Genomic DNA, 25,019 nt, shown 5'->3' with positions numbered 1-25,019 from the left:
TCACACTATTGCAAGCTCTGTTGTTTTCCAAAACTACGAAACCATAAAATTCAAGTCCATAATTACATGAAAGAGGCACTGCTGGGAGTTGAACACGGGATCTCCTGTTTACTAAACAGGCACTTTTCCAAAACTGCGAATCCATAAAATTGAAATCTCCAACTTCCTGAGCAAGGCACTGCTGGGAGTTGAACCCAGGATCTCCTGTTTACGAAACAGGCACTTTTCCAAAACTGCGAATTTATAAAATTGAAATCTCCAACTTCCTGAGCAAGGCACTGCTGGGAGTTGAACCCAGGATCTCCTGTTTACTAAACAGGCGCTTTAACCAACTAAGCCACAGCGCCGCTGTAAATGCCATGTTCACACTATTGCAAGCTCTGTTGTTTTCCAAAACTCCGAAACCATAAAATTGAAATCTCTAACTTCCTGACCAAGGCACTGCTGGGAGTTGAACCCAGGATCTCCTGTTTACTAAACAGGCACTTTTCCAAAACTGCGAATTTATAAAATTGAAATCTGCAACTTCCTGAGCAAGGCACTGCTGGGAGTTGAACCCAGGATCTCCTGTTTACTATACAGGCACTTTAACCAACTAAGCCATAGCGCCGCTGTAAATGCCCATGTTCACACTATTGCAAGCTCTGTTGTTTTCCAAAACTCCGAAACCATAAAATTGAAATCTCTAACTTCCTGACCAAGGCACTGCTGGGAGTTGAACCCAGGATCTCCTGTTTACTAAACAGGCACTTTTCCAAAACTGCGAATTTATAAAATTGAAATCTCCAACTTCCTGAGCAAGGCACTGCTGGGAGTTGAACCCAGGATCTCCTGTTTGCTAAACAGGCCCTTTAACCAACTAAGCCACAGCGCCGCTGTAAATGCCATGTTCACACTATTGCAAGCTCTGTTGTTTTCCAAAACTCTGAAACCATAAAATTGAAATCTCTAACTTCCTGACCAAGGCACTGCTGGGAGTTGAACCCAGGATCTCCTGTTTACTAAACAGGCACTTTTCCAAAACTGCGAATCCATAAAATTGAAATCTCCAACTTCCTGAGCAAGGCACTGCTGGGAGTTGAACCCAGGATCTCCTGTTTACGAAACAGGCACTTTGACCAACTAAGACACAGCGCCTCTGTAAATCCAAGGTTCAAACTATTGTAAGCTCTGTTGTTTTCCAAACCTACGAAACCATAAAGTTTAAGTCTGCAACTTCCTGAGCAATGCACTTTGACCAACTAAGCCACAGTGCCTCTGGAAATGCCTATTTCACACTATTGTAAGCTCTGTTCTTTTACAAACCTACGAAACAATAAAGTTTAAGTCTCTAACTTCCTGAGCAAGGCACTGCTGGGAGTTGAACCCAGGATCTCCTGTTTACTAAACAGGCACTTTTCCAAAACTGCGAATCCATAAAATTGAAATCTCCAACTTCCTGAGCAAGGCACTGCTGGAGTTGAACCCAGGATCTCCTGTTTACGAAACAGGCACTTTGACCAACTAAGCCACAGTGCCTCTTTAAATGCCCATGTTCACACTATTGCAAGCTCTGTTGTTTTCCAAAACTCCGAAACCATAAAATTGAAATCTCTAACTTCCTGACCAAGGCACTGCTGGGAGTTGAACCCAGGATCTCCTGTTTACTAAACAGGCACTTTTCCAAAACTGCGAATTTATAAAATTGAAATCTCGAACTTCCTGAGCAAGGCACTGCTGGGAGTTGAACCCAGGATCTCCTGTTTACTAAACAGGCCCTTTAACCAACTAAGCCACAGCGCCGCTGTAAATGCCATGTTCACACTATTGCAAGCTCTGTTGTTTTCCAAAACTCTGAAACCATAAAATTGAAATGTCTAACTTCCTGACCAAGGCACTGCTGGGAGTTGAACCCAGGATCTCCTGTTTACTAAACAGGCACTTTTCCAAAACTGCGAATCCATAAAATTGAAATCTCCAACTTCGTGAGCAAGGCACTGCTGGGAGTTGAACCCAGGATCTCCTGTTTACGAAACAGGCACTTTTCCAAAACTGCGAATCCATAAAATTGAAATCTCCAACTTCCTGAGCAAGGCACTGCTGGGAGTTGAACCCAGGATCTCCTGTTTACGAAACAGGCACTTTGACCAACTAAGACACAGCGCCTCTGTAAATCCAAGGTTCAAACTATTGTAAGCTCTGTTGTTTTCCAAACCTACGAAACCATAAAGTTTAAGTCTGCAACTTCCTGAGCAATGCACTTTGACCAACTAAGCCACAGTGCCTCTGGAAATGCCTATTTCACACTATTGTAAGCTCTGTTCTTTTACAAACCTACGAAACAATAAAGTTTAAGTCTCTAACTTCCTGAGCAAGGCACTGCTGGGAGTTGAACCCAGGATCTCCTGTTTACTAAACAGGCACTTTTCCAAAACTGCGAATCCATAAAATTGAAATCTCCAACTTCCTGAGCAAGGCACTGCTGGGAGTTGAACCCAGGATCTCCTGTTTACTAAACAGGCGCTTTAACCAACTAAGCCACAGCGCCGCTGTAAATGCCATGTTCACACTATTGCAAGCTCTGTTGTTTTCCAAAACTCTGAAACCATAAAATTGAAATCTCTAACTTCCTGACCAAGGCACTGCTGGGAGTTGAACCCAGGATCTCCTGTTTACTAAACAGGCACTTTTCCAAAACTGCGAATCCATAAAATTGAAATCTCCAACTTCGTGAGCAAGGCACTGCTGGGAGTTGAACCCAGGATCTCCTGTTTACTAAACAGGCACTTTTCCAAAACTGCGAATCCATAAAATTGAAATCTCCAACTTCCTGAGCAAGGCACTGCTGGGAGTTGAACCCAGGATCTCCTGTTTACGAAACAGGCACTTTGACCAACTAAGACACAGCGCCTCTGTAAATCCAAGGTTCAAACTATTGTAAGCTCTGTTGTTTTCCAAACCTACGAAACCATAAAGTTTAAGTCTGCAACTTCCTGAGCAATGCACTTTGACCAACTAAGCCACAGTGCCTCTGGAAATGCCTATTTCACACTATTGTAAGCTCTGTTCTTTTACAAACCTACGAAACAATAAAGTTTAAGTCTCTAACTTCCTGAGCAAGGCACTGCTGGGAGTTGAACCCAGGATCTCCTGTTTACTAAACAGGCACTTTTCCAAAACTGCGAATCCATAAAATTGAAATCTCCAACTTCCTGAGCAAGGCACTGCTGGAGTTGAACCCAGGATCTCCTGTTTACGAAACAGGCACTTTGACCAACTAAGCCACAGTGCCTCTTTAAATGCCCATTTCACACTATTGTGAGCTCTGTTTTTTTTCCAAAACTCCGAATACATAAAATTGAAATCTCCAACTTCCTGAGCAAGGCACTGCTGGGAGTTGAACCCAGGATCTCGTGTTTACTAAACAGGCACTTTAACCAACTAAGCCACAGCTCCGCTGTAAATGCCATGTTCACACTATTGCAAGCTCTGTTGTTTTCCAAAACTACGAAACCATAAAATTCAAGTCCATAATTACATGAAAGAGGCACTGCTGGGAGTTGAACACGGGATCTCCTGTTTACTAAACAGGCACTTTTCCAAAACTGCGAATCCATAAAATTGAAATCTCCAACTTCCTGAGCAAGGCACTGCTGGGAGTTGAACCCAGGATCTCCTGTTTACTAAACAGGCACTTTTCCAAAACTGCGAATTTATAAAATTGAAATCTCCAACTTCCTGAGCAAGGCACTGCTGGGAGTTGAACCCAGGATCTCCTGTTTACTAAACAGGCGCTTTAACCAACTAAGCCACAGCGCCGCTGTAAATGCCATGTTCACACTATTGCAAGCTCTGTTGTTTTCCAAAACTCCGAAACCATAAAATTGAAATCTCTAACTTCCTGACCAAGGCACTGCTGGGAGTTGAACCCAGGATCTCCTGTTTACTAAACAGGCACTTTTCCAAAACTGCGAATTTATAAAATTGAAATCTGCAACTTCCTGAGCAAGGCACTGCTGGGAGTTGAACCCAGGATCTCCTGTTTACTATACAGGCGCTTTAACCAACTAAGCCATAGCGCCGCTGTAAATGCCCATGTTCACACTATTGCAAGCTCTGTTGTTTTCCAAAACTCCGAAACCATAAAATTGAAATCTCTAACTTCCTGACCAAGGCACTGCTGGGAGTTGAACCCAGGATCTCCTGTTTACTAAACAGGCACTTTTCCAAAACTGCGAATTTATAAAATTGAAATCTCCAACTTCCTGAGCAAGGCACTGCTGGGAGTTGAACCCAGGATCTCCTGTTTGCTAAACAGGCCCTTTAACCAACTAAGCCACAGCGCCGCTGTAAATGCCATGTTCACACTATTGCAAGCTCTGTTGTTTTCCAAAACTCTGAAACCATAAAATTGAAATCTCTAACTTCCTGACCAAGGCACTGCTGGGAGTTGAACCCAGGATCTCCTGTTTACTAAACAGGCACTTTTCCAAAACTGCGAATCCATAAAATTGAAATCTCCAACTTCCTGAGCAAGGCACTGCTGGGAGTTGAACCCAGGATCTCCTGTTTACGAAACAGGCACTTTGACCAACTAAGACACAGCGCCTCTGTAAATCCAAGGTTCAAACTATTGTAAGCTCTGTTGTTTTCCAAACCTACGAAACCATAAAGTTTAAGTCTGCAACTTCCTGAGCAATGCACTTTGACCAACTAAGCCACAGTGCCTCTGGAAATGCCTATTTCACACTATTGTAAGCTCTGTTCTTTTACAAACCTACGAAACAATAAAGTTTAAGTCTCTAACTTCCTGAGCAAGGCACTGCTGGGAGTTGAACCCAGGATCTCCTGTTTACTAAACAGGCACTTTTCCAAAACTGCGAATCCATAAAATTGAAATCTCCAACTTCCTGAGCAAGGCACTGCTGGAGTTGAACCCAGGATCTCCTGTTTACGAAACAGGCACTTTGACCAACTAAGCCACAGTGCCTCTTTAAATGCCCATGTTCACACTATTGCAAGCTCTGTTGTTTTCCAAAACTCCGAAACCATAAAATTGAAATCTCTAACTTCCTGACCAAGGCACTGCTGGGAGTTGAACCCAGGATCTCCTGTTTACTAAACAGGCACTTTTCCAAAACTGCGAATTTATAAAATTGAAATCTCCAACTTCCTGAGCAAGGCACTGCTGGGAGTTGAACCCAGGATCTCCTGTTTACTAAACAGGCCCTTTAACCAACTAAGCCACAGCGCCGCTGTAAATGCCATGTTCACACTATTGCAAGCTCTGTTGTTTTCCAAAACTCTGAAACCATAAAATTGAAATCTCTAACTTCCTGACCAAGGCACTGCTGGGAGTTGAACCCAGGATCTCCTGTTTACTAAACAGGCACTTTTCCAAAACTGCGAATCCATAAAATTGAAATCTCCAACTTCGTGAGCAAGGCACTGCTGGGAGTTGAACCCAGGATCTCCTGTTTACGAAACAGGCACTTTTCCAAAACTGCGAATCCATAAAATTGAAATCTCCAACTTCCTGAGCAAGGCACTGCTGGGAGTTGAACCCAGGATCTCCTGTTTACGAAACAGGCACTTTGACCAACTAAGACACAGCGCCTCTGTAAATCCAAGGTTCAAACTATTGTAAGCTCTGTTGTTTTCCAAACCTACGAAACCATAAAGTTTAAGTCTGCAACTTCCTGAGCAATGCACTTTGACCAACTAAGCCACAGTGCCTCTGGAAATGCCTATTTCACACTATTGTAAGCTCTGTTCTTTTACAAACCTACGAAACAATAAAGTTTAAGTCTCTAACTTCCTGAGCAAGGCACTGCTGGGAGTTGAACCCAGGATCTCCTGTTTACTAAACAGGCACTTTTCCAAAACTGCGAATCCATAAAATTGAAATCTCCAACTTCCTGAGCAAGGCACTGCTGGGAGTTGAACCCAGGATCTCCTGTTTACGAAACAGGCACTTTTCCAAAACTGCGAATTTAAAAAATTGAAATCTCCAACTTCCTGAGCAAGGCACTGCTGGGAGTTGAACCCAGGATCTCCTGTTTACTAAACAGGCGCTTTAACCAACTAAGCCACAGCACCGCTGTAAATGCCATGTTCACACTATTGCAAGCTCTGTTGTTTTCCAAAACTCCGAAACCATGAAATTGAAATCTCTAACTTCCTGACCAAGGCACTGCTGGGAGTTGAACCCAGGATCTCCTGTTTACTAAACAGGCACTTTTCCAAAACTGCGAATTTATAAAATTGAAATCTCCAACTTCCTGAGCAAGGCACTGCTGGGAGTTGAACCCAGGATCTCCTGTTTACGAAACAGGCACTTTTCCAAAACTGCGAATTTATAAAATTGAAATCTCCAACTTCCTGTGCAAGGCACTGCTGGGAGTTGAACCCAGGATCTCCTGTTTACTAAACAGGCGCTTTAACCAACTAAGCCACAGCACCGCTGTAAATGCCATGTTCACACTATTGCAAGCTCTGTTGTTTTCCAAAACTCCGAAACCATAAAATTGAAATCTCTAACTTCCTGACCAAGGCACTGCTGGGAGTTGAACCCAGGATCTCCTGTTTACTAAACAGGCACTTTTCCAAAACTGCGAATTTATAAAATTGAAATCTCCAACTTCCTGAGCAAGGCACTGCTGGGAGTTGAACCCAGGATCTCCTGTTTACGAAACAGGCACTTTTCCAAAACTGCGAATTTATAAAATTGAAATCTCCAACTTCCTGTGCAAGGCACTGCTGGGAGTTGAACCCAGGATCTCCTGTTTACTAAACAGGCGCTTTAACCAACTAAGCCACAGCGCCGCTGTAAATGCCATGTTCACACTATTGCAAGCTCTGTTGTTTTCCAAAACTCCAAAACCATAAAATTGAAATCTCTAACTTCCTGACCAAGGCACTGCTGGGAGTTGAACCCAGGATCTCCTGTTTACTAAACAGGCACTTTTCCAAAACTGCGAATTTATAAAATTGAAATCTCCAACTTCCTGAGCAAGGCACTGCTGGGAGTTGAACCCAGGATCTCCTGTTTACTAAACAGGCGCTTTAACCAACTAAGCCATAGCGCCGCTGTAAATGCCCATGTTCACACTATTGCAAGCTCTGTTGTTTTCCAAAACTCCGAAACCATAAAATTGAAATCTCTAACTTCCTGACCAAGGCACTGCTGGGAGTTGAACCCAGGATCTCCTGTTTACTAAACAGGCACTTTTCCAAAACTGCGAATTTATAAAATTGAAATCTCCAACTTCCTGAGCAAGGCACTGCTGGGAGTTGAACCCAGGATCTCCTGTTTACTAAACAGGCGCTTTAACCAACTAAGCCACAGCGCCGCTGTAAATGTCATGTTCACACTATTGCAAGCTCTGTTGTTTTCCAAAACTCTGAAACCATAAAATTGAAATCTCTAACTTCCTGACCAAGGCACTGCTGGGAGTTGAACCCAGGATCTCCTGTTTACTAAACAGGCACTTTTCCAAAACTGCGAATCCATAAAATTGAAATCTCCAACTTCGTGAGCAAGGCACTGCTGGGAGTTGAACCCAGGATCTCCTGTTTACGAAACAGGCACTTTTCCAAAACTGCGAATCCATAAAATTGAAATCTCCAACTTCCTGAGCAAGGCACTGCTGGGAGTTGAACCCAGGATCTCCTGTTTACGAAACAGGCACTTTGACCAACTAAGACACAGCGCCTCTGTAAATCCAAGGTTCAAACTATTGTAAGCTCTGTTGTTTTCCAAACCTACGAAACCATAAAGTTTAAGTCTGCAACTTCCTGAGCAATGCACTTTGACCAACTAAGCCACAGTGCCTCTGGAAATGCCTATTTCACACTATTGTAAGCTCTGTTCTTTTACAAACCTACGAAACAATAAAGTTTAAGTCTCTAACTTCCTGAGCAAGGCACTGCTGGGAGTTGAACCCAGGATCTCCTGTTTACTAAACAGGCACTTTTCCAAAACTGCGAATCCATAAAATTGAAATCTCCAACTTCCTGAGCAAGGCACTGCTGGAATTGAACCCAGGATCTCCTGTTTACAAAACAGGCACTTTGACCAACTAAGCCACAGTGCCTCTTTAAATGCCCATTTCACACTATTGTGAGCTCTGTTTTTTTTCCAAAACTCCGAATACATAAAATTGAAATCTCCAACTTCCTGAGCAAGGCACTGCTGGGAGTTGAACCCAGGATCTCGTGTTTACTAAACAGGCGCTTTAACCAACTAAGCCACAGCTCAGCTGTAAATGCCATGTTCACACTATTGCAAGCTCTGTTGTTTTCCAAAACTACGAAACCATAAAATTCAAGTCCATAATTACATGAAAGAGGCACTGCTGGGAGTTGAACACGGGATCTCCTGTTTTCGAAACAGGCACTTTGACCAACTAAGCCACAGTGCCTCTGTAAATGCCCATTTCACACTATTGCAAGCTCTGTTGTTTTCCAAAACTCCGAAACCATAAAATTGAAATCTCTAACTTCCTGACCAAGGCACTGCTGGGAGTTGAACCCAGGATCTCCTGTTTACTAAACAGGCACTTTTCCAAAACTGCGAATTTATAAAATTGAAATCTCCAACTTCCTGAGCAAGGCACTGCTGGGAGTTGAACCCAGGATCTCCTGTTTACTAAACAGGCGCTTTAACCAACTAAGCCACAGCGCCGCTGTAAATGCCATGTTCACACTATTGCAAGCTCTGTTGTTTTCCAAAACTCTGAAACCATAAAATTGAAATCTCTAACTTCCTGACCAAGGCACTGCTGGGAGTTGAACCCAGGATCTCCTGTTTACTAAACAGGCACTTTTCCAAAACTGCGAATCCATAAAATTGAAATCTCCAACTTCGTGAGCAAGGCACTGCTGGGAGTTGAACCCAGGATCTCCTGTTTACGAAACAGGCACTTTTCCAAAACTGCGAATCCATAAAATTGAAATCTCCAACTTCCTGAGCAAGGCACTGCTGGGAGTTGAACCCAGGATCTCCTGTTTACGAAACAGGCACTTTGACCAACTAAGACACAGCGCCTCTGTAAATCCAAGGTTCAAACTATTGTAAGCTCTGTTGTTTTCCAAACCTACGAAACCATAAAGTTTAAGTCTGCAACTTCCTGAGCAATGCACTTTGACCAACTAAGCCACAGTGCCTCTGGAAATGCCTATTTCACACTATTGTAAGCTCTGTTCTTTTACAAACCTACGAAACAATAAAGTTTAAGTCTCTAACTTCCTGAGCAAGGCACTGCTGGGAGTTGAACCCAGGATCTCCTGTTTACTAAACAGGCACTTTTCCAAAACTGCGAATCCATAAAATTGAAATCTCCAACTTCCTGAGCAAGGCACTGCTGGAGTTGAACCCAGGATCTCCTGTTTACGAAACAGGCACTTTGACCAACTAAGCCACAGTGCCTCTTTAAATGCCCATATCACACTATTGTGAGCTCTGTTTTTTTTCCAAAACTCCGAATACATAAAATTGAAATCTCCAACTTCCTGAGCAAGGCACTGCTGGGAGTTGAACCCAGGATCTCGTGTTTACTAAACAGGCGCTTTAACCAACTAAGCCACAGCTCAGCTGTAAATGCCATGTTCACACTATTGCAAGCTCTGTTGTTTTCCAAAACTACGAAACCATAAAATTCAAGTCCATAATTACATGAAAGAGGCACTGCTGGGAGTTGAACACGGGATCTCCTGTTTTCGATACAGGCACTTTGACCAACTAAGCCACAGTGGCTCTGTAAATGCCCATTTCACACTATTGCAAGCTCTGTTGTTTTCCAAAACTCCGAAACCATAAAATTGAAATCTCTAACTTCCTGAGCAAGGCACTGCTGGGAGTTGAACCCAGGATCTCCTGTTTACTAAACAGGCACTTTTCCAAAACTGCGAATCCATAAAATTGAAATCTCCAACTTCCTGAGCAAGGCACTGCTGGGAGTTGAACCCAGGATCTCCTGTTTACGAAACAGGCACTTTTCCAAAACTGCGAATTTAAAAAATTGAAATCTCCAACTTCCTGAGCAAGGCACTGCTGGGAGTTGAACCCAGGATCTCCTGTTTACTAAACAGGCGCTTTAACCAACTAAGCCACAGCACCGCTGTAAATGCCATGTTCACACTATTGCAAGCTCTGTTGTTTTCCAAAACTCCGAAACCATAAAATTGAAATCTCTAACTTCCTGACCAAGGCACTGCTGGGAGTTGAACCCAGGATCTCCTGTTTACTAAACAGGCACTTTTCCAAAACTGCGAATTTATAAAATTGAAATCTCCAACTTCCTGAGCAAGGCACTGCTGGGAGTTGAACCCAGGATCTCCTGTTTACGAAACAGGCACTTTTCCAAAACTGCGAATTTATAAAATTGAAATCTCCAACTTCCTGTGCAAGGCACTGCTGGGAGTTGAACCCAGGATCTCCTGTTTACTAAACAGGCGCTTTAACCAACTAAGCCACAGCACCGCTGTAAATGCCATGTTCACACTATTGCAAGCTCTGTTGTTTTCCAAAACTCCGAAACCATAAAATTGAAATCTCTAACTTCCTGACCAAGGCACTGCTGGGAGTTGAACCCAGGATCTCCTGTTTACTAAACAGGCACTTTTCCAAAACTGCGAATTTATAAAATTGAAATCTCCAACTTCCTGAGCAAGGCACTGCTGGGAGTTGAACCCAGGATCTCCTGTTTACGAAACAGGCACTTTTCCAAAACTGCGAATTTATAAAATTGAAATCTCCAACTTCCTGTGCAAGGCACTGCTGGGAGTTGAACCCAGGATCTCCTGTTTACTAAACAGGCGCTTTAACCAACTAAGCCACAGCGCCGCTGTAAATGCCATGTTCACACTATTGCAAGCTCTGTTGTTTTCCAAAACTCCAAAACCATAAAATTGAAATCTCTAACTTCCTGACCAAGGCACTGCTGGGAGTTGAACCCAGGATCTCCTGTTTACTAAACAGGCACTTTTCCAAAACTGCGAATTTATAAAATTGAAATCTCCAACTTCCTGAGCAAGGCACTGCTGGGAGTTGAACCCAGGATCTCCTGTTTACTAAACAGGCACTTTTCCAAAACTGCGAATTTATAAAATTGAAATCTCCAACTTCCTGAGCAAGGCACTGCTGGGAGTTGAACCCAGGATCTCCTGTTTACTAAACAGGCACTTTTCCAAAACTGCGAATCCATAAAATTGAAATCTCCAACTTCCTGAGCAAGGCACTGCTGGAGTTGAACCCAGGATCTCCTGTTTACGAAACAGGCACTTTGACCAACTAAGCCACAGTGCCTCTTTAAATGCCCATATCACACTATTGTGAGCTCTGTTTTTTTTCCAAAACTCCGAATACATAAAATTGAAATCTCCAACTTCCTGAGCAAGGCACTGCTGGGAGTTGAACCCAGGATCTCGTGTTTACTAAACAGGCGCTTTAACCAACTAAGCCACAGCTCAGCTGTAAATGCCATGTTCACACTATTGCAAGCTCTGTTGTTTTCCAAAACTACGAAACCATAAAATTCAAGTCCATAATTACATGAAAGAGGCACTGCTGGGAGTTGAACACGGGATCTCCTGTTTTCGATACAGGCACTTTGACCAACTAAGCCACAGTGGCTCTGTAAATGCCCATTTCACACTATTGCAAGCTCTGTTGTTTTCCAAAACTCCGAAACCATAAAATTGAAATCTCTAACTTCCTGAGCAAGGCACTGCTGGGAGTTGAACCCAGGATCTCCTGTTTACTAAACAGGCACTTTTCCAAAACTGCGAATCCATAAAATTGAAATCTCCAACTTCCTGAGCAAGGCACTGCTGGGAGTTGAACCCAGGATCTCCTGTTTACGAAACAGGCACTTTTCCAAAACTGCGAATTTAAAAAATTGAAATCTCCAACTTCCTGAGCAAGGCACTGCTGGGAGTTGAACCCAGGATCTCCTGTTTACTAAACAGGCGCTTTAACCAACTAAGCCACAGCACCGCTGTAAATGCCATGTTCACACTATTGCAAGCTCTGTTGTTTTCCAAAACTCCGAAACCATAAAATTGAAATCTCTAACTTCCTGACCAAGGCACTGCTGGGAGTTGAACCCAGGATCTCCTGTTTACTAAACAGGCACTTTTCCAAAACTGCGAATTTATAAAATTGAAATCTCCAACTTCCTGAGCAAGGCACTGCTGGGAGTTGAACCCAGGATCTCCTGTTTACGAAACAGGCACTTTTCCAAAACTGCGAATTTATAAAATTGAAATCTCCAACTTCCTGTGCAAGGCACTGCTGGGAGTTGAACCCAGGATCTCCTGTTTACTAAACAGGCGCTTTAACCAACTAAGCCACAGCACCGCTGTAAATGCCATGTTCACACTATTGCAAGCTCTGTTGTTTTCCAAAACTCCGAAACCATAAAATTGAAATCTCTAACTTCCTGACCAAGGCACTGCTGGGAGTTGAACCCAGGATCTCCTGTTTACTAAACAGGCACTTTTCCAAAACTGCGAATTTATAAAATTGAAATCTCCAACTTCCTGAGCAAGGCACTGCTGGGAGTTGAACCCAGGATCTCCTGTTTACGAAACAGGCACTTTTCCAAAACTGCGAATTTATAAAATTGAAATCTCCAACTTCCTGTGCAAGGCACTGCTGGGAGTTGAACCCAGGATCTCCTGTTTACTAAACAGGCGCTTTAACCAACTAAGCCACAGCGCCGCTGTAAATGCCATGTTCACACTATTGCAAGCTCTGTTGTTTTCCAAAACTCCAAAACCATAAAATTGAAATCTCTAACTTCCTGACCAAGGCACTGCTGGGAGTTGAACCCAGGATCTCCTGTTTACTAAACAGGCACTTTTCCAAAACTGCGAATTTATAAAATTGAAATCTCCAACTTCCTGAGCAAGGCACTGCTGGGAGTTGAACCCAGGATCTCCTGTTTACTAAACAGGCACTTTTCCAAAACTGCGAATTTATAAAATTGAAATCTCCAACTTCCTGAGCAAGGCACTGCTGGGAGTTGAACCCAGGATCTCCTGTTTACTAAACAGGCACTTTTCCAAAACTGCGAATTTATAAAATTGAAATCTCCAACTTCCTGAGCAAGGCACTGCTGGAGTTGAACCCAGGATCTCCTGTTTACGAAACAGGCACTTTGACCAACTAAGCCACAGTGCCTCTTTAAATGCCCATATCACACTATTGTGAGCTCTGTTTTTTTTTCCAAAACTCCGAATACATAAAATTGAAATCTCCAACTTCCTGAGCAAGGCACTGCTGGGAGTTGAACCCAGGATCTCGTGTTTACTAAACAGGCGCTTTAACCAACTAAGCCACAGCTCAGCTGTAAATGCCATGTTCACACTATTGCAAGCTCTGTTGTTTTCCAAAACTACGAAACCATAAAATTCAAGTCCATAATTACATGAAAGAGGCACTGCTGGGAGTTGAACACGGGATCTCCTGTTTTCGATACAGGCACTTTGACCAACTAAGCCACAGTGGCTCTGTAAATGCCCATTTCACACTATTGCAAGCTCTGTTGTTTTCCAAAACTCCGAAACCATAAAATTGAAATCTCTAACTTCCTGAGCAAGGCACTGCTGGGAGTTGAACCCAGGATCTCCTGTTTACTAAACAGGCACTTTTCCAAAACTGCGAATCCATAAAATTGAAATCTCCAACTTCCTGAGCAAGGCACTGCTGGGAGTTGAACCCAGGATCTCCTGTTTACGAAACAGGCACTTTTCCAAAACTGCGAATTTAAAAAATTGAAATCTCCAACTTCCTGAGCAAGGCACTGCTGGGAGTTGAACCCAGGATCTCCTGTTTACTAAACAGGCGCTTTAACCAACTAAGCCACAGCACCGCTGTAAATGCCATGTTCACACTATTGCAAGCTCTGTTGTTTTCCAAAACTCCGAAACCATAAAATTGAAATCTCTAACTTCCTGACCAAGGCACTGCTGGGAGTTGAACCCAGGATCTCCTGTTTACTAAACAGGCACTTTTCCAAAACTGCGAATTTATAAAATTGAAATCTCCAACTTCCTGAGCAAGGCACTGCTGGGAGTTGAACCCAGGATCTCCTGTTTACGAAACAGGCACTTTTCCAAAACTGCGAATTTATAAAATTGAAATCTCCAACTTCCTGTGCAAGGCACTGCTGGGAGTTGAACCCAGGATCTCCTGTTTACTAAACAGGCGCTTTAACCAACTAAGCCACAGCACCGCTGTAAATGCCATGTTCACACTATTGCAAGCTCTGTTGTTTTCCAAAACTCCGAAACCATAAAATTGAAATCTCTAACTTCCTGACCAAGGCACTGCTGGGAGTTGAACCCAGGATCTCCTGTTTACTAAACAGGCACTTTTCCAAAACTGCGAATTTATAAAATTGAAATCTCCAACTTCCTGAGCAAGGCACTGCTGGGAGTTGAACCCAGGATCTCCTGTTTACGAAACAGGCACTTTTCCAAAACTGCGAATTTATAAAATTGAAATCTCCAACTTCCTGTGCAAGGCACTGCTGGGAGTTGAACCCAGGATCTCCTGTTTACTAAACAGGCGCTTTAACCAACTAAGCCACAGCGCCGCTGTAAATGCCATGTTCACACTATTGCAAGCTCTGTTGTTTTCCAAAACTCCAAAACCATAAAATTGAAATCTCTAACTTCCTGACCAAGGCACTGCTGGGAGTTGAACCCAGGATCTCCTGTTTACTAAACAGGCACTTTTCCAAAACTGCGAATCCATAAAATTGAAATCTCCAACTTCCTGAGCAAGGCACTGCTGGGAGTTGAACCCAGGATCTCCTGTTTACTAAACAGGCACTTTTCCAAAACTGCGAATTTATAAAATTGAAATCTCCAACTTCCTGAGCAAGGCACTGCTGGGAGTTGAACCCAGGATCTCCTGTTTACTAAACAGGCACTTTTCCAAAACTGCGAATCCATAAAATTGAAATCTCCAACTTCCTGAGCAAGGCACTGCTGGAGTTGAACCCAGGATCTCCTGTTTACGAAACAGGCACTTTGACCAACTAAGCCACAGTGCCTCTTTAAATGCCCATATCACACTATTGTGAGCTCTGTTTTTTTTTCCAAAACTCCGAATACATAAAATTGAAATCTCCAACTTCCTGAGCAAGGCACTGCTGGGAGTTGAACCCAGGATCTCCTGTTTACTAAACAGGCGCTTTAACCAACTAAGCCACAGCTCAGCTGTAAATGCCATGTTCACACTATTGCAAGCTCTGTTGTTTTCCAAAACTACGAAACCATAAAATTCAAGTCCATAATTACATGAAAGAGGCACTGCTGGGAGTTGAACACGGGATCTCCTGTTTTCGATACAGGCACTTTGACCAACTAAGCCACAGTGGCTCTGTAAATGCCCATTTCACACTATTGCAAGCTCTGTTGTTTTCCAAAACTCCGAAACCATAAAATTGAAATCTCTAACTTCCTGAGCAAGGCACTGCTGGGAGTTGAACCCAGGATCTCCTGTTTACTAAACAGGCACTTTTCCAAAACTGCGAATCCATAAAATTGAAATCTCCAACTTCCTGAGCAAGGCACTGCTGGGAGTTGAACCCAGGATCTCCTGTTTACGAAACAGGCACTTTTCCAAAACTGCGAATTTAAAAAATTGAAATCTCCAACTTCCTGAGCAAGGCACTGCTGGGAGTTGAACCCAGGATCTCCTGTTTACTAAACAGGCGCTTTAACCAACTAAGCCACAGCACCGCTGTAAATGCCATGTTCACACTATTGCAAGCTCTGTTGTTTTCCAAAACTCCGAAACCATAAAATTGAAATCTCTAACTTCCTGACCAAGGCACTGCTGGGAGTTGAACCCAGGATCTCCTGTTTACTAAACAGGCACTTTTCCAAAACTGCGAATTTATAAAATTGAAATCTCCAACTTCCTGAGCAAGGCACTGCTGGGAGTTGAACCCAGGATCTCCTGTTTACGAAACAGGCACTTTTCCAAAACTGCGAATTTATAAAATTGAAATCTCCAACTTCCTGTGCAAGGCACTGCTGGGAGTTGAACCCAGGATCTCCTGTTTACTAAACAGGCGCTTTAACCAACTAAGCCACAGCACCGCTGTAAATGCCATGTTCACACTATTGCAAGCTCTGTTGTTTTCCAAAACTCCGAAACCATAAAATTGAAATCTCTAACTTCCTGACCAAGGCACTGCTGGGAGTTGAACCCAGGATCTCCTGTTTACTAAACAGGCACTTTTCCAAAACTGCGAATTTATAAAATTGAAATCTCCAACTTCCTGAGCAAGGCACTGCTGGGAGTTGAACCCAGGATCTCCTGTTTACGAAACAGGCACTTTTCCAAAACTGCGAATTTATAAAATTGAAATCTCCAACTTCCTGTGCAAGGCACTGCTGGGAGTTGAACCCAGGATCTCCTGTTTACTAAACAGGCGCTTTAACCAACTAAGCCACAGCGCCGCTGTAAATGCCATGTTCACACTATTGCAAGCTCTGTTGTTTTCCAAAACTCCAAAACCATAAAATTGAAATCTCTAACTTCCTGACCAAGGCACTGCTGGGAGTTGAACCCAGGATCTCCTGTTTACTAAACAGGCACTTTTCCAAAACTGCGAATTTATAAAATTGAAATCTCCAACTTCCTGTGCAAGGCACTGCTGGGAGTTGAACCCAGGATCTCCTGTTTACTAAACAGGCGCTTTAACCAACTAAGCCACAGCACCGCTGTAAATGCCATGTTCACACTATTGCAAGCTCTGTTGTTTTCCAAAACTCCGAAACCATAAAATTGAAATCTCTAACTTCCTGACCAAGGCACTGCTGGGAGTTGAACCCAGGATCTCCTGTTTACTAAACAGGCACTTTTCCAAAACTGCGAATTTATAAAATTGAAATCTCCAACTTCCTGAGCAAGGCACTGCTGGGAGTTGAACCCAGGATCTCCTGTTTACTAAACAGGCGCTTTAACCAACTAAGCCATAGCGCCGCTGTAAATGCCCATGTTCACACTATTGCAAGCTCTGTTGTTTTCCAAAACTCCGAAACCATAAAATTGAAATCTCTAACTTCCTGACCAAGGCACTGCTGGGAGTTGAACCCAGGATCTCCTGTTTACTAAACAGGCACTTTTCCAAAACTGCGAATTTATAAAATTGAAATCTCCAACTTCCTGAGCAAGGCACTGCTGGGAGTTGAACCCAGGATCTCCTGTTTACTAAACAGGCGCTTTTCCAAAACTGCGAATCCATAAAATTGAAATCTCCAACTTCCTGAGCAAGGCACTGCTGGGAGTTGAACCCAGGATCTCCTGTTTACGAAACAGGCACTTTTCCAAAACTGCGAATTTAAAAAATTGAAATCTCCAACTTCCTGAGCAAGGCACTGCTGGGAGTTGAACCCAGGATCTCCTGTTTACTAAACAGGCGCTTTAACCAACTAAGCCACAGCACCGCTGTAAATGCCATGTTCACACTATTGCAAGCTCTGTTGTTTTCCAAAACTCCGAAACCATAAAATTGAAATCTCTAACTTCCTGACCAAGGCACTGCTGGGAGTTGAACCCAGGATCTCCTGTTTACTAAACAGGCACTTTTCCAAAACTGCGAATTTATAAAATTGAAATCTCCAACTTCCTGAGCAAGGCACTGCTGGGAGTTGAACCCAGGATCTCCTGTTTACGAAACAGGCACTTTTCCAAAACTGCGAATTTATAAAATTGAAATCTCCAACTTCCTGTGCAAGGCACTGCTGGGAGTTGAACCCAGGATCTCCTGTTTACTAAACAGGCGCTTTAACCAACTAAGCCACAGCACCGCTGTAAATGCCATGTTCACACTATTGCAAGCTCTGTTGTTTTCCAAAACTCCGAAACCATAAAATTGAAATCTCTAACTTCCTGACCAAGGCACTGCTGGGAGTTGAACCCAGGATCTCCTGTTTACTAAACAGGCACTTTTCCAAAACTGCGAATTTATAAAATTGAAATCTCCAACTTCCTGAGCAAGGCACTGCTGGGAGTTGAACCCAGGATCTCCTGTTTACGAAACAGGCACTTTTCCAAAACTGCGAATTTATAAAATTGAAATCTCCAACTTCCTGTGCAAGGCACTGCTGGGAGTTGAACCCAGGATCTCCTGTTTACTAAACAGGCGCTTTAACCAACTAAGCCACAGCGCCGCTGTAAATGCCATGTTCACACTATTGCAAGCTCTGTTGTTTTCCAAAACTCCAAAACCATAAAATTGAAATCTCTAACTTCCTGACCAAGGCACTGCTGGGAGTTGAACCCAGGATCTCCTGTTTACTAAACAGGCACTTTTCCAAAACTGCGAATTTATAAAATTGAAATCTCCAACTTCCTGTGCAAGGCACTGCTGGGAGTTGAACCCAGGATCTCCTGTTTACTAAACAGGCGCTTTAACCAACTAAGCCACAGCACCGCTGTAAATGCCATGTTCACACTATTGCAAGCTCTGTTGTTTTCCAAAACTCCGAAACCATAAAATTGAAATCTCTAACTTCCTGACCAAGGCACTGCTGGGAGTTGAACCCAGGATCTCCTGTTTACTAAACAGGCACTTTTCCAAAACTGCGAATTTATAAAATTGAAATCTCCAACTTCCTGAGCAAGGCACTGCTGGGAGTTGAACCCAGGATCTCCTGTTTACTAAACAGGCGCTTTAACCAACTAAGCCATAGCGCCGCTGTAAATGCCCATGTTCACACTATTGCAAGCTCTGTTGTTTTCCAAAACTCCGAAACCATAAAATTGAAATCTCTAACTTCCTGACCAAGGCACTGCTGGGAGTTGAACCCAGGATCTCCTGTTTACTAAACAGGCACTTTTCCAAAACTGCGAATTTATAAAATTGAAATCTCCAACTTCCTGAGCAAGGCACTGCTGGGAGTTGAACCCAGGATCTCCTGTTTACTAAACAGGCGCTTTAACCAACTAAGCCACAGCGCCGCTGTAAATGTCATGTTCACACTATTGCAAGCTCTGTTGTTTTCCAAAACTCTGAAACCATAAAATTGAAATCTCTAACTTCCTGACCAAGGCACTGCTGGGAGTTGAACCCAGGATCTCCTGTTTACTAAACAGGCACTTTTCCAAAACTGCGAATCCATAAAATTGAAATCTCCAACTTCGTGAGCAAGGCACTGCTGGGAGTTGAACCCAGGATCTCCTGTTTACGAAACAGGCACTTTTCCAAAACTGCGAATCCATAAAATTGAAATCTCCAACTTCCTGAGCAAGGCACTGCTGGGAGTTGAACCCAGGATCTCCTGTTTACGAAACAGGCACTTTGACCAACTAAGACACAGCGCCTCTGTAAATCCAAGGTTCAAACTATTGTAAGCTCTGTTGTTTTCCAAACCTACGAAACCATAAAGTTTAAGTCTGCAACTTCCTGAGCAATGCACTTTGACCAACTAAGCCACAGTGCCTCTGGAAATGCCTATTTCACACTATTGTAAGCTCTGTTCTTTTACAAACCTACGAAACAATAAAGTTTAAGTCTCTAACTTCCTGAGCAAGGCACTGCTGGGAGTTGAACCCAGGATCTCCTGTTTACTAAACAGGCACTTTTCCAAAACTGCGAATCCATAAAATTGAAATCTCCAACTTCCTGAGCAAGGCACTGCTGGAATTGAACCCAGGATCTCCTGTTTACAAAACAGGCACTTTGACCAACTAAGCCACAGTGCCTCTTTAAATGCCCATTTCACACTATTGTGAGCTCTGTTTTTTTTCCAAAACTCCGAATACATAAAATTGAAATCTCCAACTTCCTGAGCAAGGCACTGCTGGGAGTTGAACCCAGGATCTCGTGTTTACTAAACAGGCGCTTTAACCAACTAAGCCACAGCTCAGCTGTAAATGCCATGTTCACACTATTGCAAGCTCTGTTGTTTTCCAAAACTACGAAACCATAAAATTCAAGTCCATAATTACATGAAAGAGGCACTGCTGGGAGTTGAACACGGGATCTCCTGTTTTCGAAACAGGCACTTTGACCAACTAAGCCACAGTGCCTCTGTAAATGCCCATTTCACACTATTGCAAGCTCTGTTGTTTTCCAAAACTCCGAAACCATAAAATTGAAATCTCTAACTTCCTGACCAAGGCACTGCTGGGAGTTGAACCCAGGATCTCCTGTTTACTAAACAGGCACTTTTCCAAAACTGCGAATTTATAAAATTGAAATCTCCAACTTCCTGAGCAAGGCACTGCTGGGAGTTGAACCCAGGATCTCCTGTTTACTAAACAGGCGCTTTAACCAACTAAGCCACAGCGCCGCTGTAAATGCCATGTTCACACTATTGCAAGCTCTGTTGTTTTCCAAAACTCTGAAACCATAAAATTGAAATCTCTAACTTCCTGACCAAGGCACTGCTGGGAGTTGAACCCAGGATCTCCTGTTTACTAAACAGGCACTTTTCCAAAACTGCGAATCCATAAAATTGAAATCTCCAACTTCGTGAGCAAGGCACTGCTGGGAGTTGAACCCAGGATCTCCTGTTTACGAAACAGGCACTTTTCCAAAACTGCGAATCCATAAAATTGAAATCTCCAACTTCCTGAGCAAGGCACTGCTGGGAGTTGAACCCAGGATCTCCTGTTTACGAAACAGGCACTTTGACCAACTAAGACACAGCGCCTCTGTAAATCCAAGGTTCAAACTATTGTAAGCTCTGTTGTTTTCCAAACCTACGAAACCATAAAGTTTAAGTCTGCAACTTCCTGAGCAATGCACTTTGACCAACTAAGCCACAGTGCCTCTGGAAATGCCTATTTCACACTATTGTAAGCTCTGTTCTTTTACAAACCTACGAAACAATAAAGTTTAAGTCTCTAACTTCCTGAGCAAGGCACTGCTGGGAGTTGAACCCAGGATCTCCTGTTTACTAAACAGGCACTTTTCCAAAACTGCGAATCCATAAAATTGAAATCTCCAACTTCCTGAGCAAGGCACTGCTGGAGTTGAACCCAGGATCTCCTGTTTACGAAACAGGCACTTTGACCAACTAAGCCACAGTGCCTCTTTAAATGCCCATTTCACACTATTGTGAGCTCTGTTTTTTTTCCAAAACTCCGAATACATAAAATTGAAATCTCCAACTTCCTGAGCAAGGCACTGCTGGGAGTTGAACCCAGGATCTCGTGTTTACTAAACAGGCGCTTTATCCAACTAAGCCACAGCTCAGCTGTAAATGCCATGTTCACACTATTGCAAGCTCTGTTGTTTTCCAAAACTACGAAACCATAAAATTCAAGTCCATAATTACATGAAAGAGGCACTGCTGGGAGTTGAACACGGGATCTCCTGTTTTCGATACAGGCACTTTGACCAACTAAGCCACAGTGGCTCTGTAAATGCCCATTTCACACTATTGCAAGCTCTGTTGTTTTCCAAAACTCCGAAACCATAAAATTGAAATCTCTAACTTCCTGAGCAAGGCACTGCTGGGAGTTGAACCCAGGATCTCCTGTTTACTAAACAGGCACTTTTCCAAAACTGCGAATCCATAAAATTGAAATCTCCAACTTCCTGAGCAAGGCACTGCTGGGAGTTGAACCCAGGATCTCCTGTTTACGAAACAGGCACTTTTCCAAAACTGCGAATTTAAAAAATTGAAATCTCCAACTTCCTGAGCAAGGCACTGCTGGGAGTTGAACCCAGGATCTCCTGTTTACTAAACAGGCGCTTTAACCAACTAAGCCACAGCACCGCTGTAAATGCCATGTTCACACTATTGCAAGCTCTGTTGTTTTCCAAAACTCCGAAACCATAAAATTGAAATCTCTAACTTCCTGACCAAGGCACTGCTGGGAGTTGAACCCAGGATCTCCTGTTTACTAAACAGGCACTTTTCCAAAACTGCGAATTTATAAAATTGAAATCTCCAACTTCCTGAGCAAGGCACTGCTGGGAGTTGAACCCAGGATCTCCTGTTTACGAAACAGGCACTTTTCCAAAACTGCGAATTTATAAAATTGAAATCTCCAACTTCCTGTGCAAGGCACTGCTGGGAGTTGAACCCAGGATCTCCTGTTTACTAAACAGGCGCTTTAACCAACTAAGCCACAGCACCGCTGTAAATGCCATGTTCACACTATTGCAAGCTCTGTTGTTTTCCAAAACTCCGAAACCATAAAATTGAAATCTCTAACTTCCTGACCAAGGCACTGCTGGGAGTTGAACCCAGGATCTCCTGTTTACTAAACAGGCACTTTTCCAAAACTGCGAATTTATAAAATTGAAATCTCCAACTTCCTGAGCAAGGCACTGCTGGGAGTTGAACCCAGGATCTCCTGTTTACGAAACAGGCACTTTTCCAAAACTGCGAATTTATAAAATTGAAATCTCCAACTTCCTGTGCAAGGCACTGCTGGGAGTTGAACCCAGGATCTCCTGTTTACTAAACAGGCGCTTTAACCAACTAAGCCACAGCGCCGCTGTAAATGCCATGTTCACACTATTGCAAGCTCTGTTGTTTTCCAAAACTCCAAAACCATAAAATTGAAATCTCTAACTTCCTGACCAAGGCACTGCTGGGAGTTGAACCCAGGATCTCCTGTTTACTAAACAGGCACTTTTCCAAAACTGCGAATTTATAAAATTGAAATCTCCAACTTCCTGAGCAAGGCACTGCTGGGAGTTGAACCCAGGATCTCCTGTTTACTAAACAGGCGCTTTAACCAACTAAGCCATAGCGCCGCTGTAAATGCCCATGTTCACACTATTGCAAGCTCTGTTGTTTTCCAAAACTCCGAAACCATAAAATTGAAATCTCTAACTTCCTGACCAAGGCACTGCTGGGAGTTGAACCCAGGATCTCCTGTTTACTAAACAGGCACTTTTCCAAAACTGCGAATTTATAAAATTGAAATCTCCAACTTCCTGAGCAAGGCACTGCTGGGAGTTGAACCCAGGATCTCGTGTTTACTAAACAGGCGCTTTAACCAACTAAGCCACAGCTCAGCTGTAAATGCCATGTTCACACTATTGCAAGCTCTGTTGTTTTCCAAAACTACGAAACCATAAAATTCAAGTCCATAATTACATGAAAGAGGCACTGCTGGGAGTTGAACACGGGATCTCCTGTTTTCGAAACAGGCACTTTGACCAACTAAGCCACAGTGCCTCTGTAAATGCCCATTTCACACTATTGCAAGCTCTGTTGTTTTCCAAAACTCCGAAACCATAAAATTGAAATCTCTAACTTCCTGACCAAGGCACTGCTGGGAGTTGAACCCAGGATCTCCTGTTTACTAAACAGGCACTTTTCCAAAACTGCGAATTTATAAAATTGAAATCTCCAACTTCCTGAGCAAGGCACTGCTGGGACTTGAACCCAGGATCTCCTGTTTACTAAACAGGCGCTTTAACCAACTAAGCCACAGCGCCGCTGTAAATGTCATGTTCACACTATTGCAAGCTCTGTTGTTTTCCAAAACTCTGAAACCATAAAATTGAAATCTCTAACTTCCTGACCAAGGCACTGCTGGGAGTTGAACCCAGGATCTCCTGTTTACTAAACAGGCACTTTTCCAAAACTGCGAATCCATAAAATTGAAATCTCCAACTTCGTGAGCAAGGCACTGCTGGGAGTTGAACCCAGGATCTCCTGTTTACGAAACAGGCACTTATCCAAAACTGCGAATTTAAAAAATTGAAATCTCCAACTTCCTGAGCAAGGCACTGCTGGGAATTGAACCCAGGATCTCCTGTTTACTAAACAGGCACTTTAACCAACTAAGCCACAGCACCGCTGTAAATGCCATGTTCACACTATTGCAAGCTCTGTTGTTTTCCAAAACTCCGAAACCATAAAATTGAAATCTCTAACTTCCTGACCAAGGCACTGCTGGGAGTTGAACCCAGGATCTCCTGTTTACTAAACAGGCACTTTTCCAAAACTGCGAATCCATAAAATTGAAATCTCCAACTTCGTGAGCAAGGCACTGCTGGGAGTTGAACCCAGGATCTCCTGTTTACGAAACAGGCACTTTTCCAAAACTGCGAATCCATAAAATTGAAATCTCCAACTTCCTGAGCAAGGCACTGCTGGGAGTTGAACCCAGGATCTCCTGTTTACGAAACAGGCACTTTGACCAACTAAGACACAGCGCCTCTGTAAATCCAAGGTTCAAACTATTGTAAGCTCTGTTGTTTTCCAAACCTACGAAACCATAAAGTTTAAGTCTGCAACTTCCTGAGCAATGCACTTTGACCAACTAAGCCACAGTGCCTCTGGAAATGCCTATTTCACACTATTGTAAGCTCTGTTCTTTTACAAACCTACGAAACAATAAAGTTTAAGTCTCTAACTTCCTGAGCAAGGCACTGCTGGGAGTTGAACCCAGGATCTCCTGTTTACTAAACAGGCACTTTTCCAAAACTGCGAATCCATAAAATTGAAATCTCCAACTTCCTGAGCAAGGCACTGCTGGAGTTGAACCCAGGATCTCCTGTTTACGAAACAGGCACTTTGACCAACTAAGCCACAGTGCCTCTTTAAATGCCCATTTCACACTATTGTGAGCTATGTTTTTTTTCCAAAACTCCGAATACATAAAATTGAAATCTCCAACTTCCTGAGCAAGGCACTGCTGGGAGTTGAACCCAGGATCTCGTGTTTACTAAACAGGCGCTTTAACCAACTAAGCCACAGCTCAGCTGTAAATGCCATGTTCACACTATTGCAAGCTCTGTTGTTTTCCAAAACTACGAAACCATAAAATTCAAGTCCATAATTACATGAAAGAGGCACTGCTGGGAGTTGAACACGGGATCTCCTGTTTTCGAAACAGGCACTTTGACCAACTAAGCCACAGTGCCTCTGTAAATGCCCATTTCACACTATTGCAAGCTCTGTTGTTTTCCAAAACTCCGAAACCATAAAATTGAAATCTCTAACTTCCTGACCAAGGCACTGCTGGGAGTTGAACCCAGGATCTCCTGTTTACTAAACAGGCACTTTTCCAAAACTGCGAATTTATAAAATTGAAA

General features: G+C 43.1%; 7 non-coding genes across 7 annotated transcripts; all 7 read right to left on the bottom strand.

The window, feature by feature from the left end:
• Positions 1-800: 800 nt before the first annotated feature.
• trnaa-agc lies at positions 801-874 on the bottom strand. The gene has a single exon. It is a non-coding gene; the product is annotated as a tRNA-Ala (tRNA).
• Positions 875-4,251: 3,377 nt separating this feature from the next.
• trnaa-agc lies at positions 4,252-4,325 on the bottom strand. The gene has a single exon. It is a non-coding gene; the product is annotated as a tRNA-Ala (tRNA).
• Positions 4,326-8,328: 4,003 nt separating this feature from the next.
• On the bottom strand, positions 8,329-8,402 carry trnas-cga. The gene has a single exon. It is a non-coding gene; the product is annotated as a tRNA-Ser (tRNA).
• Positions 8,403-19,964: 11,562 nt separating this feature from the next.
• trnas-cga lies at positions 19,965-20,038 on the bottom strand. The gene has a single exon. It is a non-coding gene; the product is annotated as a tRNA-Ser (tRNA).
• Positions 20,039-23,077: 3,039 nt separating this feature from the next.
• On the bottom strand, positions 23,078-23,151 carry trnas-cga. Its single transcript has one exon. It is a non-coding gene; the product is annotated as a tRNA-Ser (tRNA).
• A 189-nt stretch (positions 23,152-23,340) lies between these two features.
• Positions 23,341-23,414, bottom strand: trnat-agu. Its single transcript has one exon. It is a non-coding gene; the product is annotated as a tRNA-Thr (tRNA).
• A 1,360-nt stretch (positions 23,415-24,774) lies between these two features.
• On the bottom strand, positions 24,775-24,848 carry trnas-cga. The gene has a single exon. It is a non-coding gene; the product is annotated as a tRNA-Ser (tRNA).
• Positions 24,849-25,019: the final 171 nt, after the last annotated feature.

This window comes from Cyclopterus lumpus, chromosome 15 (genome assembly GCF_009769545.1).
Source record: "Cyclopterus lumpus isolate fCycLum1 chromosome 15, fCycLum1.pri, whole genome shotgun sequence".
NCBI lineage: Eukaryota > Metazoa > Chordata > Actinopteri > Perciformes > Cyclopteridae > Cyclopterus > Cyclopterus lumpus.
This window is presented reverse-complemented; position numbering and strand designations above follow the sequence as displayed.